Source organism: Camellia sinensis, chromosome 9 (assembly GCF_055761805.1).
Source record: "Camellia sinensis isolate YWXY chromosome 9, ASM5576180v1, whole genome shotgun sequence".
NCBI classification, from domain to species: Eukaryota; Viridiplantae; Streptophyta; class Magnoliopsida; order Ericales; family Theaceae; genus Camellia; species Camellia sinensis.
The window spans coordinates 195,944,587-195,958,886 of NC_138969.1; the positions used below are offsets into that span (position 1 = coordinate 195,944,587).

General features: G+C 32.4%; 1 long non-coding RNA gene across 1 annotated transcript; it reads left to right on the top strand.

Annotated features, from left to right (window-relative positions):
• Window positions 1-2,423: 2,423 nt before the first annotated feature.
• LOC145798943 (uncharacterized) lies at window positions 2,424-8,965 on the top strand. Its single transcript, XR_014340856.1, has 2 exons — window positions 2,424-7,989; window positions 8,115-8,965. It is a non-coding gene; the product is annotated as an uncharacterized LOC145798943 (long non-coding RNA).
• The last annotated feature ends 5,335 nt before the right edge of the window (window positions 8,966-14,300 follow it).

Below are 14,300 nucleotides of genomic sequence, written 5' to 3' on the forward strand. Positions count from 1 at the left end.
TATAAAATATTATTTTTGAACACTTTTTTACACTTTTACTTCATATTTTAATTTTAAAAAATGAACCGTTCCCATTTATGGGTCCATGTTGTGGAGCTCAACATTAATGAGTTTGTTTGGTTTGAATTTTTAGGATTCACTTTTTAAAAGATTAAAATACTTTTTTTATGTTTTTATGTTTTTATTGAATATTTTAATATTTTAAGCATTTTGTTTAGATACATCTAATATAAATATACTTAAAAAGTATAATATGTGTGAAATTTTTTTAAAAAAAATTAATAAATACCAAAAATATTAAAAATTCAAGAATTTAATATACATATTTTTGTATTCTTGTGTATTTATTAATTTTTTAAAATATTTTTTTTAGATATATTTAAATAAGGTGAATCTAAAAAAATAAAAACACTATTTAAAATTATAAAAATATTTACTAAAAATAAAAAAACAAAAAATAAAAGATTAAATTTTTAAAAAATTAAATTTAAAATATTGTGCCTGTTTGGCGCAGCTTAAAAGCTGCTTATTTCAACTTTCAACTTAATTTAAGCTAAAATATTGTGTTTGGTGTTGTTTAATTTATCAAATTATAACTTAATTTAAGCCATTTTCAACTTATTTTGGAAAGCATCTTGGGGGGTGCTTATAAAAAATGACTTAAATGCCTTTCACCAATTTGGAGTATTACCAAATTGCCATTATATAAACCACAAAGATATCACTGTTCACACTGAGTGAGAGAGAGAGAGAGAGAGAAAAAGAGAGATAAGTGATTTCCGGCAGTAAGAGGTGATTTTCGACAGTTAGAGGCGATTTTCGGTGAAGCTCTCTCTCTCTGTGTTCGTCGCTGTGCCTTTCCTCTCTCTCTCTCTCTCTCTCTCTCTCTCTCTCTCTCTCTCTCTCTCTCTCTCTCTCCCCGTCTCCCACAATATACCTACGCCATTGCCTCATCCGCCTCCTATACCGTCGCCGTCAACGCCTCTGCAACGGCTGTCGATCTCCTTATCCGTGGCTTCGGCGACACCACCACAATACCTCTCTCCGCTTCACATCTTCTCCTCATCGCATCGCCACCATCGCACTCAACCACCACTGCGATATCTCTCTTTCTCTCTCACTTTTTCTGCAACCGTCACAATTGCCATGATCGTCATCGCGATCCGCCATCACTGCAACCCTTAAGACCAGATCGCAACAAGCTCCTCAGATCTAGGGTTTTTGGTGGTAGTGGAGGAGATGGATAAGCTAAGAGAGGGCTTCTTGCAAACCACCGGCGACGGCTCCTCAGATCTAGGGTTTTGCAAAATTGTAATGAAAAAAAAATGAAAAAAAACAATTGATTTTAATTAAATTCCATTTAATTTTTTTAAAAATATTTCAATTAATATTGAAATAAATTGTGCAATTTATATCCATTAAATAAATTACACAATTTATTTCACAATTATTGATATAAATTGCACAATTGCACAATTTAAATAAAGAAATAAATTGTACAATTTTATTTCAATTAAAAAAAATACAATTTACTTCCACTAATGAAAAGAAATACAATTGTATATTATTAATTTAATGAAAAAATAAATTAAAAAATTAAAATTGAAGAAACAAATGAAATACAAAATGAAATAACTTTTATTAAATGAAATAAAAAAATGAATATTATAACTTCTATTAAATAACTAATTGAAATTAATATAAAGAAAAATAATATGTAATGATATCACAACATTAATATAAATACATGGATATTAATTGTAATGAATTAATAAATTAAACAAAATTAACAAAAAGAAAGAAGAGAAGAAAAACAAAAACAAACAAAAAAAAAAGAAAGAAGAGAAAACAAAATAAGGAGAAAAAAAATGAAGAAAAACAAAAAAAAAGTATTAATGCTGATTAAGCCATTAATTGACACTAATTAATTTATAATGAAAAAATGAAATAATTTTATACTAATTGATACTATTAATGAAAATAATAAATTTTATAATACTAATTATATTAACTTTTATTAATGAAATAAATTTTTTAAATTAAAATTGAAAAAAATAACAAAATAATTATTTTTATATCATATAAGGGACAGTAAAAAGTTATTTTACAGCTTATTAACCAAACACTATCCTGCTGCTTAAATCTATAATCCCACAGCTGCACCAAATAAATTAATATCTTATATTTATAATTATAAATTATAATCTCTATAATTATTTTTTCACAGCTCTATAAAACGAGACCATTAAAACCAAACATAGGTGGTGTTTGGGAAGCAAAGTTGAGACTAAATTAGTCACGTCCGGACAAAAAAGGCTTATTTAGCCACATGGAGACAAAACTATTTTGAGGAAAAGGTTCAAACCCTTATTGGGGTAAATTTACCGAAATACTCTGAATGTTCCCTCTGATTCTGAGGGACAACGCCTCACCACACACGCACATTTTTCCTAGGGCACACAACAAGCGAATTACTAGGCGATTCATGTATACCAGCGGCGATGACATCTGAGACAGCTTCGCAGCGGCGATTGGTACCGCAGTATGCATCTATATTGAGTCGAAGAAGACTCGCGAACAGGTCGGCAAATCGAATGGTTGTGGCGTACGTTGGCGGCAGCGAACGAGAACGAACCCTCTCAAACACAAACCGATCTTTAGGTAATGCTTTATCGCCGTTATGATTTCGTTTCCCTTTTCGCGTGTGTGTGGCCCCTGCTTCCGATCTGCTTAGGGTTGGGTTCATTACGGGTTGGGGTCGTTACAGGTTGGGTTCATTACGGGTTGGGTTCATTACCGATCTGTTTGTTTACCATGGTGCTTGAGTTCATTATGGTTACATTTCACACAATTTTTGGCAGATATATATATATATATATATATATAAATGTATTTTCTTTTATATATAAATCTGTTCTTCATTTGATTTTTTTTCTTATAATTCTCATTACAAATTAAAAATTTCAAATCACAAGTTCAAATTGATGTATACAAATGCTGAATGCAATCTGATTCTCTGGCTGAATATCTGATTCTGTTACAAAATTCATTTTATAAGAGAAGATATATAGATATATATATATATATATATAAAGTTGAGGCTACAATGAATCTGGTTTTTCATTTTATATATATATATATATATATATATAACATCTAATAGTAACATTGGTAATTTGATTTCATCTTCACTGTCATTACAAAGTTGACTTATTATCTGTGAAATACCTATTGATTTGTCATGAAATCTGAGTCTGTGAATGAATAAGGAAAACTGAAATCAATGGGTTCTGTGATTTTTTAGTCAATTTGAGGAAAATGTCTCCATCTGTGAAATACCTATTGATTTATTATCTGTGAAATACCTATTGATTTGTCAATGTTGAAGAGAAAAATGTTTGAGGAAAATGTGTCTTCATTAAAATCTTAATGGGTTCTGTGAATGAATGTCTGATTCTGTCTTCAATTCTTCAAACACATGGCTAATGCTGAATGAAGAAAGAAATGAATATTTGATTCTGTCTTCATTCTGTCTTCAATGCTGAATGAATATCTGATGTTGATTGAATGTCAATGCTCAATGCTCAATGCTGAATGAATATCTGATTCTATCTTCATTCTGTCTTCATTATTCATAACTTGATTTGTCATTTTTGGGTTGTGGTTATTCAACTTCATTCATATATGTCAATGCTTAATGAAAAAGAAATTTCAGATTTTCTCCTACAAATTTCTGTTTTATAAACCGTTAACTTGATTTGTTTTTGTGTTATTGAAGTTCACTTTTTTCTGGTTACTCATATATCCGTTTTTCTGTTAACTTATGGCTAACAGTACTAGTGTTTCTTATTATATTTCCTTTATATTATGAGAGTCGTCATAATATTACCAATTCAAATTGATTAATGTTAATGTGTGATACCAAACATTGGGTTGGTGACATTCTGAACTGGGTGTGAAATGGATCGGACTGTGCCTAGTTATAACTCTTTTTTAGTTGATCTAGTCTAAGTATATATAAATTTATTTTATTTTATTTTTTTTAAAAAAAAAGTATGTCTACTTTGTGTCATGTGGATACAAACTTAATCTATTATTGACATAAATAGACTATTCTCAACTTTCAAAAAACAACAGAAAATAATAATAATAATAATAATAACTAGGAAACAAATAATAATAAAATTAATGGTTATATAGCAAATCTGTGCAACTGCATATGGGTTAATAAATACTCCTACCACTATACGTATTAGCTTAAGGATGCACAATACTTTTACAAAAAATCAATTTCGTTAATGGAATTAAATTACGCCTACGTTAGTCTTTCTACGTTATCATGTTGATTCATGTCAATTTAATGGAATTGTCTATTGATTACGGCTTCAATTTTTGCCATGTTTTCACTTAATTTGATCATGAATTCTTTATTTAAGTCATGTAAACACACGGTGTTTATAGCGATCCTGATTTTCCTTTCCTTTGATTATTGCATTCCGGACTTGGTCCGTGGTTATGTTGTCGTTTTATTCTCATTTACATCCTTTACTCGTTGTATTTGAGTCTTGGGTTGTGTTGGGCATGTTTCGAACAGGTTGGTTAAGCTTTAGTCCCATTCCTTGTTGCCCAGATTTTTGGTAGTCCGCTCGAGCAGGGTTTACACACTTTTAGCATTTTGTGCCTCTGCAAAACTTCTGCAGGTGCGTTTTTTACGCTCGAGCGGATTTCCTTACGCTCGAGTTGGTCGCGCTCGAGCGGGTGTTCAATGTCTGTAAAAATACTGGATGAGGGTAATCTACGCTCGAGCGGGTTTCTCTTTGCGCTCGAGTGGGTGCTTTTTGATTTTGTGTCTTGGCGCTTGAGCGGGTCTTTTTGCCCTCGAGCAGGTCCAGTTTTCTGTGTTTGACGCTCGAGCGTCCTATTCTCCGCTCGAGCAGGATAGTCGTATATCAGATGGCAACTGGGTGATTTTGAATCACTTTTTACATTTCCTTTCTCTCTCTTACTTTTCTAAACTCTCTTTTGAGAGCTCCTCTCTCTAGAATATACCTTCTCTCTAGGGATTGATCTAACTTGAGTGATCTACTCCCTTAGTGTCTTTACAAAGAGTGTAGAGCTTGGCTTGGGCTTCCTATCAATCTGAAAATCTTGAGTTTTGGAGCATTTCGTGAGTTCTTTATCATCTCCTTTGAGTTTCATCTTTTGAGGTAGGGATAACTACTCATTTTTATGAGCTTTAACATATATGTTGAGCTTTTTGTATAAATGGTTTGATTTGGAAAGTTAGGGTTTGAGATGTGTTATATTGGAAAGAGGGGTTTTGTTCTTTTGATTCAAACATATGTGTTTTGGGTCTAAGAAGGAGGATATTGTTGTTGATAATATTTAGACCTTTGGGTCAATTTTGAGAAAATGGAAAAAAATGCCATGTTTGGGTATATTTGGGTCATTAGTGTAATTAATGACATTTGTTAAGAAAATACGAAATTTAGTTGGGAATAATGAAATTGGCTCATTATGTAGTTGAATGGTGGAGTTAGATTCATTAATCACTCACCTTTGAAAATGTTGATAATCTATCTGTTGGTGCATTTATTATCTGTTTAGAAATAACTGCTTTGGGCTATCGGTGGAAGATAGTCTTGATTGTTGTAGACACTGCATGATGATTAGGTGAATTAAAACTAATCAAGTTGAGTATTTGAATACATGGGTGCCGGGTCCCGCGGATGAAATTTCCGTAAAATGGCCATTCGAAAATAATTACACATGGGTGCCGAATCCCGCGGACGCAATTTCCGTAAAATAGCAATTCAAAATATCTATACATGGGTACCGAATCCTGCGGACGCAATTTTCGTAAAATAGCAATTCAAAATATCTATACATGGGTGCCGAATCCCACGGATGAAATTTTCGTAAAATGACAATCCGAAAACATCTATACATGGGTGCCGAGTCCCGCGGATGAAATGTCCGTAAAATGGCCATGAGAAAATAATTACACATGGATGCCGAATCCCGTGAACGCAATTTCCGTAAAATGGCAGTTTGAAATATTGTTGGCTTGAGATGTAGTCTCGCTTAAGTTGTTTGGCCAGGTTCTGAGCCATGTTTATAAGTTGAGTTTTGTTAAGTGAAGAATTATGGGACTGAAATGTACTGTAGGATTGGTTTATATGAGTTAGACATTTATCAAGTGCTAATGTTTTAGTTATTGCTCATATTATGTTTAGCATATCTCTACTGGGCGTGGGCTCACCCTATATGGGACATCATTTTCAAGTACAGGTGTTATGCCACCTCCAAGGACGCACCTTGGGAGGCTTGAGGTTGCCGGACTCCTTTTTGTTGTTTTTGTTGTATTACATGTATATCAAGCCAAGGGCTATTTTGTGTAGAGTTAGTACTCTCCCTTTTTGTAACCAAGTGTTGACTTGGAAAGTTGTAAGCCTATAGGACATTTACTTTTGTTGTCAACATGTAATACATTTTGTAAGAATACTCTGATGATTGTAATATGAAATCTCTTCTATTTATCGTGAATATATGTTATGATGGGTTTATTTTTGAGGGCGTTACAGTGTTCATGCCCTTTTTTATCTTCTTTGAAATCTAAAATTACCAAATTACATATTTACCTTTCTATTTCCACATTCACAGTGAAACCATGACAATGTAGGCTGCTTTTCTTTAAAATAAACGGAAGGAAGTTGACAGTTTGTATACCTATCCTATGAAACATGTGCATTAGCGTATTCAGCTCGTGTTTAACCTGATAGATGAATAACATAAACTAATTACTTATATGATTCATTATCACTTCCGAATGTTTGTAAAGCATAGCATAGCTTCGTTTACCTCTATTGCAACTTCCAGTACATGGCCACGACGAATGTGTGCCTGTGGACATGGCCCCTGTATTGTTGAGATTTCCAAGTCCACCAAAAATCCAGGGCGTCCCTACTTTGCATGTCCCCGTCCTGTGGTGAGTGACCCATTATTTACCGGTCATAACTGTATGAACATTAACAACCCATTGACTAATAGTTCTATCATTTACACTCATCAGCCCTGTGTCAGTTGGATTGGTTGGTGCAAAGAACCAAGGCGAGAGAACAAAGACTATGCGTTACCCAGAGACGAAACTGTCATGCAATTGCGGGCTGATGTCATAGACATTCAACAATCCTTGCGTGTCCTTAAGACCATTGTGTATGTGCTATGCATTGTCATTGTCATTTTTTTATTCCGTATGTAAGCAACGTTAGGATATTGTCAGTATGTACAAACACGTTACGAGGTTGTTAGTATGTTGGTAGTATGTTTTAGTATGACTTTAAGCTGCCTTTGCCTTTCTCCACTACGAAACGGTAGACGTATTAATGACTATCATAACTATGTCCACTACTGATTTCCATGGAACCTATGTATGTATGTTATTACTGTGCAATGGTTATATGTTGTCTAATTTAGTATCCTATCTCTCTGTTTGTTGTTATTAATGTGCAATGGCTTATGCGTTTGTATATAACAACCGAATTTGTGATTGTAATCTTTTGTAACCGTACATTAGTAATGGCTTACATACGCACTTCTCCGTGTACCCAATCCAAAAGCAAAGGCATTGTCACACAGAAGTCAAGCAGTCTTGAAGAGACACATAATCAGTTCAGCCACAAGGCCTCATGGGACAGTGACTTAATCCAAGTTTTTCTGCAGTTGACCGCAAATGAGATTACAAAAGGAAATCGACCATTCTTAGTCCTCAGCCAAGTAGGGTACAAGTCCTTGGCAAGGAAATTTGAGAAAAAAACAAAAAGAAAACATGGCCTCAAACAGTTGAAGAATAAATACATGAGTTTGAAAAAAGAGTGGCAAGTGTGGAGGAAGTTGATGGATTCAAGCAAATGAGTGTCAGGGATAGGGTTTGACAGTGACACCGGTATGTTTCAGGCACCTGAGGAGTGGTGGGACAAGATGGAATCGGTAAGTACATGTTTCTTGCGTTTTATATTTGTCTATTACTAGTACATTTAAACTTATACCATGACTGCATTATTTGTTACACGAAATGTAACGTCTTCCTCTTTTTGAAATCTCCAACTGTGCAGATAAACAAGGTGTGTGCCAAGTTCAGAAAAAAAACTTTGGAACATTGTGACTTGATGGAGACAGTCTTCATGGGGGCATCTGCTACTGGTAAGCACCATTGGAGAAAGACGATGACTCATCTGATTCTGTGCGCAGTTTCGGAGCGCAGCCATTTGCTGATCTGATACCCACAAGAGTACAGGACGTGGATTCAGATTCTTCACTGGAATTGGTTGTGGTTGAAAAGGGAAAAAGGAGAAAGACACCATCAACAAGTGTTTCAAAGTCCAAGAAGGCAACAAGTGGAGCGTTAGTTATTGCGAAAATCATGAACAATCTAACAGATGTGGTGCGTACCAAGAATCAGCAGGTTACGGTGAGGCACCTCACAGGTAACAAATTATTGTACACTGTCTCGGAGTGCATGCATCACCTGACGACTATTCCGTCCCTTGTTGGTACGCCGCTATTTCATTTCGCCTCGACACTTATGGATAACGCAGATTACCGGGAGGTGATGATGTGCCAACCTGATGACGACCACATTATAGGGTGGCTTACACAAAAGCAGCTCTAGTGTACGGCGTCGGCGCCATTTGCGAACCTTTTTGGGGCTCGCCGGATGTGATATAGCTATGTTATTAATGCTGAAGATGCCTGCCCTTCTCTTGCTTTGGAAAACTTTTACTTATGTTATTGTTGGAACTGTACTAAAACAGGATGGTTGTGTCTGCATGTTTGGAACTTGTACGATGTTTTTTTTTTTTCTTCTTGCTAGCTATGGTTTAGTAATGGTTTGCATGTTTGTCTTAGACGCGATGTCTGAATGGTTTTGAGTTTTTTAATTATGGAATATGATGGTTGTGTTTGAATTAAATGTTGTGTTTGGGAAACTGTTACGTTAGTTTGACGTCATATTTTGTGGACGTGTTAGCAATGGCTTATGCTGTGTTAATAGTCCCTGTGCTCAAGATAACAACCAGGTTCAGTATTTGTTTAATTCATTTCATTATGCGGTACTCATGACATTGGTGACGACATTTTTTAACATTAAAAATGATGTTGGCTTATGCTGTAATTGGAAACTGTTATTACATTTGAGTTCATGTATCACGCGGAAACTAATTGAAACAGTGCCACTATTGTAGGTTTCGCGACAACAAAGACGTGATGAATCCTTGGGATGGAAGCAATAATGACGAGTTAAGGGAAATGCTTAATGGAATGACTGTACAACTGCAACACGAACACAACTGGACATTTCTACAAGCATGCCAATATGTCACATAGTGGTACGAAAAACACATGGCTAAAACGCCATGTTGCACTTCTATACTGACCGGAAATGCATGGATATCCGAACTATATACGGGTCATATGGGTCGATTTGAGGAAAATGTTTGCATGCCGAATGAAGTTTTTGCCGCTTTGTGTGAGACGTTAGTAAATGATTTTGGGTTACAAGTACCACAGCGTCCACATGGCTTAGCTGTTGAAGAAAGCGTTGCAATGTTTATCCATGTGTTGAAAGGGAAGCAAAATCGGGAAATCCAAGAACGGTTCTAACATTCGGGGGAGACTGTGTCTCGGCACGTGCATAACGTATTAGCTTCTATGAAAGAGTTCATTATTGTTCATTGCCGGCTCACATATAGTCAGCATCATATACATCTATACGTGCGGTCTAAACGAAAATACCTACCGTTCAAGGTACTACTGAAAAACATTACCCAGCTATTTGTGCGAAGTTCAGTTATTTTGTGTTTATTATTAAGTGGACGTGAAGTATGAAAATAACCATTACATGTACCCGTAGGAGTAACAATACAATTAGGTTATTGGCAGTACTGTATTGGAGCAATAGACGGAACACGTGTAAGTGCATGGGTTACGGGGCCAGATACGGCAACATATTTCGGTAGGAAATACTATCACACGCAAAATATCATGGCCGCGTGCGATTTTGACATGTGTTTCATCTTCATTTCGTGCGAATGGGAATGAAGTATGCATGATAGTCGCATCTTCAACGAGATATTAACAAATGATAATGTCTCATTTCCACATCCTGACGAAGGTAACATAGTGCCATGAATTCTGCATTGATGGGGCTATAATTTTATGTCAGACAGCGTTACTTGAAAATGAAGCACAATGTTTGTTTTTGGTGTCATACATTGTTGTCCTGTCTGTAGGCAAATATTATCTTGTCGATTGTGGTTATCCAAACCGGATAGATTACATGGCACCATTCAGAGGCAGCCGTTACCACCAACAAGAATTCCGACGTATTCCACGGAACACGATGGCAAACATGCCAAGGGAATTATTTAACAAAGTTCACTCGTCGTTACGCAGTATGGTGGAACGCACTTTCGGTGCCTGAAAAAATCGATGGGGGTTTATTTGAGACATGCCTCGGTATGACTTTGCAAATATGCAAGTTCAGTTAGTAGGTGCGTCAATTGCATTACATAATTACATATGGCGAAACACAGGTAATCCAACAACTGTTCACCCAATCTGTGACGAGGAAAAGGCTATGACAATAGTAAATGCCATACCAGAAGTTGAACATGACGAGAATGATTTAATGGTTGGGGATGAGGACCCGCATATGGCATTGGTGCGCCTTCGCATACGCGACAAATTATGTTATATGCGTAATAACGGAATGTTATGAAATATATAATAGCCGACCTAATTTTCGTAGGGTTGTAACATTGGTAACACACGTGGAACAGACTATATTCAAATATATTATCATGTACAAGTAGAATGTGTTTACAAGGGAATATACCCCATTTCTGTTGGTGACGTGCCTAACTTTGAAAAAGCCTATTCGAAAAAGAAAATAAGGTGAAACAAATAAGGAAAAAAAAAAAAGCTAACACATGCATTATCATGTGCGACATCAATTAAAAACATAAAAACACTAGTTCAAAGCAACAAAAAATCAAAACAGATCTCATTTTTTGTCATGTGCCACGGCCATACATGATTTTTCACATCATTTTAAATAAATGGCATAAAAAAACGTTTTCCCAAAAACACCAAACAAATTAAAAACAAAGTCAAAAATAAAAAAATATAAAAGTAAAAAATATGAATTACCAGTTACCACATAATTTAAAAATAAGGAAAACACATGAAAAATCATTTCTAAAAACAAAAAACAAATTAATGTATACAAATTAAAAAAAATTACAAAAATGTAAATTCAAAAAAAAAAAAAGAACGACAAAAATACGCCTCATTAAAAAAAAAAACAGAAATTACTATTTGCCACGTAATTACAAATAAATAAAACACATGAAAACCTATTTTTGAAATATAAAAACAAATTAATGTGTACAAATTAAAAAATGACAAAAACGTAAATTAAAAAAAAATAACGAGAAAAATACGCCTCATTCAAAAATATTTTAAAAAAAAACATAAAAACATAAATTACCACTCGCGACGTAATTTAAAAATAAATAAAACACATGAAAACTCTTTTTTAAAAAATTAAAAAAAATTATTGTATACCAATAAAAATTAAAAAAAAAAAACGTAAATTAACAAGAACTAATTAATGTATAAAAAATAAATGACAAAAAAGTAAATTTTAAAAAAAATCAAAATACACCAAATCTAAACCTAAAAGAAAAAAAACAAAACAAAATAATTTCGGTCCAATTACGCATCTAACGTGGAGGACCGGAAGAAATGAGTTTACATGAAAAACACATGTGAAGGGTAATTTGGTAATTTATTATGAAGATACCTTACTAAAAAGTTAAGAAGTAAAAAAAGTTAAAAAATTTTTCCTAAATCAAATTTTTTTCTCTCAAGTTAAATTAATTAAAAAAATCAAAAAATTAAAAAATCAACTCACTCCCCAAACGAAGACATACTGAGTTGTGTTAAGATTTTAAATTTCTTTTAAAAAAAAATCAATTAATAATAAACATGAATAACTTCTCCCATACGATACTCAAGTTCCACGAAGTGTCAGCTTTTTGGCTATTGATTGATTTAATATTGTCTGCTTTTTCGCACTGATGTGCGGTGAAAAAACATTAGGACTAATTACTCACAGTCCTTGGGTTTAAGCGATTGTTTAGAATGTTTTAAATAAGTGTATTTTTTAATTTTTTATAAAATATAAGTTAAATTTAGATTTAATTTAAAGTGATATGTTATAGAAGTGATATAATTTAAATAAGATGATGTACCTTAAATATGATAATAATTTTTTAATTTTTTAATTTTTTGACTTTTTTAAAATTTGTCAAACCAACCCTAATTATTATAGATTTTTTTTTAACAATACTGCTGGGGACCCAGCACCCCCACCTCCACGTGGGGGATGTGAGAGCAAGCCTTCAAAAAAAAAAAAAAAAAAAAATTTACACCAATCGAAAAACAGTAAGGGTGGTGGGGTCTGAGTCTTTTTTTCTTTTTTTAAAGTTTCAAAAATTACATCTTATTTCATTATAATTAATATTGTTGAAAAAGATAGTAAATTGATTAAAATATTTATAATTATATTATGTAAAGAAAGGATGATATTTGATGGATACATCATGTCAAGTCAATCAATAGTTATTCAATATTTATTTTAGAATTTTTTTTTAAAAAGTTAAAAATTAATTTGGTTAAGAAATAAAAAAATAATAAATAATTAGCATTTTATATAATTTTATTGTTGAGCGGTTAGAAATAATTTTTACAAATTAAATATATTTTTATTAAATTAGTTTTCACTTTTTCAAAAAACATATTTTGAATTTTTTTTCTAAATAACAAATCAAATATAGTTCTAAAAACTTAGGTAGCATTTGGTTCAGAACTCAAATCATGATTTGAATTAAAAAAATTTAAAAACTTATAACCAAACTCTTTTCAAAACTCTTTACAAAACTCGATTTAAAAAAAATAAATTCAATTTTTTTTTCTATTTTTTTCTTCAAATTATTTTTTATTTATTATTTTTTCCAGAAATATTTTTTTTATTTTTTTGAATAATATTTTTTATTTTTTTATTTTTTGAAAAAATATTTTATTACTTTTTAAGTATTGGCCAAATATTTTGTTATAATTTAGATATATATGGGCGATACAAAAAATTAAAAATTTAAAAATATTCCAAAAAATTTAAAAAATATTTAAAAATAATACAGTGCACAAATGTAGTAATTACAACGCAAATTAAAAAAATAAATAAATATTTACAATAAAAAATATTTACCCTAAAAAAATAAAATTAAGAATTTTTTTTAAATATTAAAAAATATAAACCTAAAAAATTTCAAAATACAACCCAAAAGTCAAAAGTCAAAACTAAATAAATTTTTATTTTTAAAATACAAATCATGATTCAAAAACTAAACCAAAAGGAGTCTTAGAGTTCATTTGGGAAGTGATTTGGATTTTTGACTTTTTAGCTTTTTAGCTTGGGGCTAAAAAGTCTCGTTTAGGATAGGCTTTTTACCTTTTTTTAGAGAAATAATGTAATGATCATGGATTAGATGTAACATTTTGTCTTATTATGCTAAAAAATCTATTTTATCTTTTTGTAACTAAAGTAGCACCAAACCCAACCCAACCCAAGTTGCCAAACGAAAGCTTAATTTCTTTTTCCATCTAACGTAATTATTTTGTAAATTTTGTTAGCTTATCAAAGGATTTCAGGTTGTTCAATTATTTGGAAAGGTACTAGGGGTAATGTTGTCCGTCAAGAAGAATTCTTAATGTTTATTTACCAGCAGTGGGTAAATTTTTATGCGAATATAAATTTTGGGGGCGAGATGTAATTTTTGAAATCTCAAGAAAAAATCTGTAATTTAGTTAAACCTCAAGGGGTGTAGGTAATTTGTCCAAAAATTAATATGTATTTACAAATAATTTTTTTATTTTATTTTATGAAAAAACATGAATTATCAGAGTATATGATAGGGCTGGAAAAAAAAAAAAAAGATAAAGATAAAGAAAAAGAAGACTAAGGTCTCGTTTGGGAGCAAATCTTTTTAGCAACTTTTTACTTTTTTGGCTAAAATATGATGTAAAAAAACTAATATATTTGGGATAATTTTTTGATTTTTTACGAAAAGATGTGCAAAAAGTAGAGAGAAAATATTTTTTTTGACTTTTTGGTATATGTTGTTGATTTTTTGATTTTTTTAGTACCTGTTTGGGAGGTGGGTTTGGAGTTTTTTGGG